We start from the raw sequence: 6,613 nt of genomic DNA on the forward strand, positions 1-6,613 counted from the left end.
ACCCTATGTTTTTAATTAAAAAGAGATCCCATTACTAATTATGTGATGTCACAGCCCCCCTCCCTTCCCCGTATGCAAAGCAGTCATACACATAACTTGACATGTACGATTTAATTACAAAATTAATTTACTTTTTTCTTTGTGGTTCTGAACAGCTGGCTTGCTTTCTAACTAATATTTTTGAATTTTGATGATCTCTATTTCTGCCTTCCTTCTGATATCTATCTATCTATCTATCTATCTATCTATCTATCTATCTATCTATCTATCTATCTATCTATCTGTCTATCTATCTATCTATCTATCTGCTGTTTTTTCTCTTTATTTTTTTTCCACCTTGCACTCTTGTGATTGTGATGCTCCATACCTGCAGCTATGGGTATCACCAGTTCACTGGAGCATTGTTAAATCATAGACTAGGGTAAGTTAATGTTGCAAAAGTTCAAAGTGTGTTGTATTCATAATCGGCAAGTGTTGTATTCATAATCGGCAATTGGTGTCCAAAATGTGCAGTGCAGTTAAAAAAAAATCTTCAATATATAATTATCCATAGAAACAATTGTGCAATAGAAGGATAAATCCAATAAATAATCGCAAGAACATCTAAAATCAGAATCAGAATCCTTATTCTTGTATCTCATCCCCATCTCTCCGTCTCACATCTCTTCTGCTTTCCCACAGAGTCTGCTCAACAGGGCTGAGACACCAGCAGATGTGATCCAAATTCTGATTCTCCTTCCAGCCACCTCCTTCAGTCCCCACATGATTGGTCTCCATAGGACCCCTTAAAACCCATGATCGCCTCTCCTCTAACTGGGTCACAGCGGGGCTGGTGTGTCCTCTGGAGCACCGTTCCTCTCTCTCCACCATGACAGAATCTTCAACCAATTCACCTTCCCTCCATTGCACTGGCCTGACCATCCAATCATGCTCTCTGTCTGTCTCTTTCACCTTGGTATTCTCTTCCTCCCCTTTTCCTCTCCTACTCATACCATTTATACTCCTGAGAGTGTAGGTGCTCTAAACGATCCATGGGCACCATGGAGTCACGTGGATGAGCCAATCGCACTCATACACGTGACTGAGAGATCTGTCAATTTCCATGTAAAGCACTCCATGGCCGTATGTCTTTTCTACCCTAATACTCCTACACTCATGAAATTAGACCTCTGATATTTAAAAAAAATCGTGCACCAACCCAAATCTGCCGCAGACTCCTGATGTGCTGCACAGCAGAGCTTTTGGCCGAATCAGGATCAGAAGTAAATAACAGATATTGACCCTAATGAGCCCAAACAAGACACCATAACCAGAGAAAAAAGATACTGCACTCCACATGAAGCAGAATGCAAAACTAGTTTCAAAGAGCAAAGTACCAAAAAAAAAAAATGGCCAGAAAAAGTCATGACAAAGAACATGAAATGGATTAAGACAAAAAAGGAGCTATTTCCATTTTCATAGGCATTCTTGTATTGAGGTAAACAACCACAGCGACATTAGAGTTGCAGCCGTTTTAGATCCTAGAAATCAACAAGGCGTCCTCAGAAAGAAACAGCAAAAAAATAAAATGATACAAAATGGAAAGAATTTGCACTAAAGTGTGTTCTCACACTGATACACCTGACTTTTTCCAAAGATTAGCCATCTTCTATTCCTGATGACAGGTCCTTTTAAGAGTTCCTTCGAGTGCTTGGTCGTTCTCCTCTGAACAGAAGAAGATGAGAGGAGACCATTTGCTCCATCAGGCTTGTCTGGTTAGATAATGACTACGTACCTTGGCTTGATATCTCATGCAGATTCTTATTAAAACCACCTGAAGTATCGACTGCAGAAATGTGATTCGACAGTTTGTTCAAGACTCAACAACAACATTTATTTATATAGCACATTTTCATACAAATGATGGAGCTCAAACTGCTTTACAGGATGAAGAAAGAGAAAAAAAGACAAAATGTATAAGAAATAAAATTAGGCAACACTAGGCAGAGTGGTGGCTCTGAGGTTAGGGATCTGCACTTGCAATTGGAAGGTTGCCGGTTCGAATCCCGTAAATGTCAAAAGGGACTCTGCTCTGTTTGGCCCTTAACCTGCAATTGCTGAGCGCTTTGAGTAGTGAGAAAAGCGCTATATAAATGCAAAAGAATTATGAAAAATTAAATTAATTAACATAGAATAAAAGTAAGGACCAATGGCCAGCAAGAACAGAAAAAAAAAAAAAAAACCTCCAGACAGCTGAAGAAAAAAAATAAAATCTGCAGGGGTTCTGAGGCCACAAGACCACTCAGTAGCATCTAGGCATTCTGCCTAACATCAACGACCTCAATCAGTCCTCATTTTATTCAAGGTTCTAATGGAAGAACTTGATGATGACTCCCGCCACTCCTTTTGTTTAGATGCAGTTCCAGACTTCAAATTTAAATGCATTTCCTTAACTTCAGTCAGCATCCAATCAGAATCCACATTCCAATTCAGCTGTTTCAACTTGGACTTTTGTTGTAGTTGTGTTGTATTCTGATTCATTTGTTGGTCATGTACCTCATTTTCATATATGGTGTTAATGATGATGCATATAAAAATAAGCTGACTATCTTGGATAGCAGACAGGATTTTTGGCAGATGAAATTTAATGTCAGTACATGTAAAGTATTACACATAGAACGTAAAAATGTGAGGTTTGAATGCACAATAGGCAGCCAGAAAATCGAGAGCGCACCTTATGAGAAGGATTTAGGAGTCATAGTGGACTCTACGCTATCAACTGCCAGTCAGTGTTCAGAAGCCATTAAGAAGGCTAACAGGATGTCAGGTTATATAGCGCCTTGATGTGTGGAGTACAAGTCACAGGAGGTTCTGCTCAAGCTTTATAACACACTGGTGAGGCCTCATCTGGAGTACTGGGTGCAGTTTTGGTCTCCAGGCTACAAAAAGGACATAACAGCACAAGAAAATGTCCAGAGAAGAATAACTGGCTGATTAGAGGACTACAGGGGATGAGTTAGGAGGAAAGATTAAAAGAGCTGAGCCTTTATAGTTTAAGCAAAAGAAGATTAAGAGGAGACAAGACTGAAGTGTTTAAAATTATGAAGTAAATTAGTCCTGTGGATTGAGTCGGTGACTTTAAAATGAGTTCATCACGAACATGTGGACACAGCTGGAAACTTGTTAAGAGTAAATTTTGCACAAACATTAGGAAGTTGTTCTTTACAATATGAACAAAAGACACTTGGAATAAGCGACCAAGTAGTGTGGTAGACAGTAAGACTTTAAGGACTTTCAAAACTTGACTTGATGCTTTTTTAGAAGAGATAAGTGGATAGGACTGGCAAGCTTTTTTGGGCTGAACGGCCTGTTCTCATCTAGATTGTTCTAATGTTCTAATCTGATTAATTCATTAATTGAGTAATGTCTGGTAGTTTAATTTAGTGAATCAGCAACAAAATCTATCCATCTGTTTTCTGAATTCTGGGTATGAGTCATGGGGGCAGCAGTCTAAGCAATGATGGCCAGATAGCCCTTTCCCCTGCCACCTCCTCCAGCTCCTATGGAGGGATATTGGGGCTTTCCTATACCAGCCATGAAATATAATCTCTTCAAATTGTGTCTTGGGTCTGCCCAAAAGCTAGGCATCCATATCAGATGCCCTAACCACCTCCACTGGCTCCTTTTGACGTGCAGAAATAGCGGTTCACCTTTGAGTTCCTCCAGAATGTCTACACTTTTCATTTTATCTCCAAGACTAATCCAAGAAGCTTTAAGTACACCTACAGTAGGTGAGGATAGGAATGAAGATCAACCAGTAAATTGAGAGCTTCATTCTTATCAGCCTTCTTTTTTTGGTACAACATCTGCACCGTGTTCTGCCTGATAAAATCTCGGTACCTTCACCCCTCACTCATGAACAAGATCCCAAGGTACTTAAACTCTTCAAATTGAGGTGGCATATCATCCCCAACCTGGGCAGGGCACTCCACCCTTTTTCAGCTGTGAATGATAACCATAGAGTTGGAGGTGCCATTCCTCATCCTGGTTGCATCACACTCAGCTGTGTGTTTAAGGTCACAGCCTGATGAAGCCAATAGGACCACATCGCCCACAACAAGACCTCTGCTTGAGGTAGCACCTCCTCCTCCACCTGGAGAGAGCACTAAACTCTTTTTCCAGCTGAGAACATTCACCTCTGACGATGACCGCTTCCTTGGGAACTGCAGGTCTGACATTGTGTGCAGCAATACAGGGACGCCACAGGGGACTGTACTTTCTCCGGTCCTGTTCAATCTATATACATCAGACTTCCAATATGACTCGGAGTCCTGCCACGTGCAAAAGTTCGCTGATGACACTGCTATTGTGGGCTGCACCAGGAGTGGGCAGGAGGAGGAGTACAGAAAGTTAATCAAAGACTTTGTTAAATGGTGCGACTCAAACCACTTACACCTTAACACCAGCCAGACCAAGGAGCTGGTGGTGGATTTTAGGAGGCCCAGGCCCCTCATGGACCCTGTGATCATCAGAGGTGACTGTGCAGAGGGTGCAGACCTTTAAATATCTGGGAGTGCAGCTGGATGACAAATTGGACTGGACTGCAAATACTGATGCTCTGTATAAGAGAGGACATAGCCGACTATACTTTCTGAGAAGGTTGACATCCTTCAACATCTGCAGTAAGATGCTGCAGATGTTCTACCAGACGGTTGTGGCGAGTGCCCTCTTCTACGCGGTGGTGTGCTGGGGTGGCAGCATAAAGATGAAAGACGCCTCATGCCTGGACAAACTTGTTAAGAAGGCAGGCTCTATTGTAGGAGTAAAGTAAACATCTGTGGCAGAGCGATGGGCACTAAGCAAACTCCTGTCAATCATGAATAATTCACTGCATCCACTGAACAGGATCATCTCCAGACAGAGGAGTAGCTTCAGTGACAGACTTTTGTCACCGTCCTGCTCCACTGACAGACTGAGGAGATCGTTCCTCCCCCACACTATGCGACTCTTCAATTCCACCCGGGGGAGTAAATGCTAACATTAATTTTATTTTAATTTTTTTCATTTTTATTTCTATTTAATTTAACATTGTTTCTTTGTATCAGTATACTGCTGCTGGATTATGTGAATTTCCCCTTGGGATTAATAAAGTATCTATCTATCTATCTATCTATCTATCTATCTATCTATCTATCTATCTATCTATCTATCTATCTATCTATCTATCTATCTATCTATCTATCTATCTATCTATCTATCTATCTATCCTTCTTGGCCACAAACTTTGGTCATCACCTGATGAAGGAAACAACAACAGCATTTATTTATATAGCACATTTTCATACAAATAATGTATGTAATACAAAGTGCTTTAGATGATGAAGAAAAGAAAGAAAAAGAAAAAGTAAGAATTAAAATAAGACAACAGTAATTAACATAGAATAAGAGTAAGATCCGATGGCCAGGGAGGACAGAAAAAACAAAAAAACTACAGATGGCTGGAGAGAAAAAAAAATCTGCAGGGGTACTGAGGCCATGAGACCACCCAGCCCCCTCTGGGCATTCTACCTAACATAAATGAAACAGTACAACATCTTCTGCAAAAAAGCAGAGATTAAGACCTGAGGTCGTTAAACTGGACCCTCCTTACCCCTTGGGTGTACCTACAAATGTTGTCTATAAAAATAATGTACAGGATCGGTAGCAAAAGATGGCTCTATTGAAGTCTCACACTACCAGGATTAAATTTGATGTACTGCAGTGAATGCAAATCAAACTCTAATTTCAGTTATACAGGGACTAAGTATCCTCTAATAGCAGGCCTGGCACCCTATATTCCCAAAGCACCTTTCACAGGGCACCCTGAGGGACATAGTCATCTGCAGAATTTATCACCCTCATGACAATTCTTGAGGGTTGATGGGACTTTTCCCAACAAGTCAAATGTGAATGGACTGCAATTAATATCCAAATGTCAGTCCACTTGGTCAAAGACAGGAAAGGACTTTGGTGGTTAAGAAAGCAAGCTCCCAGTATTGGCCCAGATGATCCATAGGACAATGGGGTGCAAAGAAGAAGAAGAACACCAACTGCAGCACAATGTGCTCACCTGCTCTCCGAATGTCTTACCAGTTAATTGCAGGGTACACTGACTCTCAACTGTACTGACTTAGCCCTGTTAGTTTACCTAATTGTTAGCTTACCTAAGTGTCCTGCTCCACTGACAGACTGAGCAGATCGTTCCTCCCCTAAACTATGTGACTCTTCAATTCCACCCGGGGGAGTATATGCTAACATTATTCAAAGTTATTGTCTGTTTTTACATGCATTTTTATTACTCTTTAATTTAATATTTTTTTTTATTTTTTTTTTCTATCAGTATACTGCTGCTGGATTATGTGAATTTCACTTTGGGATTAATAAAGTATCTATCGATCTATCTATCTATCGATCTATCTATCTATCTATCTATGTATCTATCTATCTATCTATCTATCTATCTATCTATCTATCTATCTATCTATCTATCTATCTATCTATGTGCTTGTTATGTAGGAATAATCCTGGAGTTCCTGACAAATATTCGATGAAAACACAGGACACTGCAGTTCCCAAACCAAAAGGTGATGCAGCT

This window comes from Polypterus senegalus, chromosome 1, assembly GCF_016835505.1.
Source record: "Polypterus senegalus isolate Bchr_013 chromosome 1, ASM1683550v1, whole genome shotgun sequence".
Lineage (NCBI taxonomy): Eukaryota > Metazoa > Chordata > Cladistia > Polypteriformes > Polypteridae > Polypterus > Polypterus senegalus.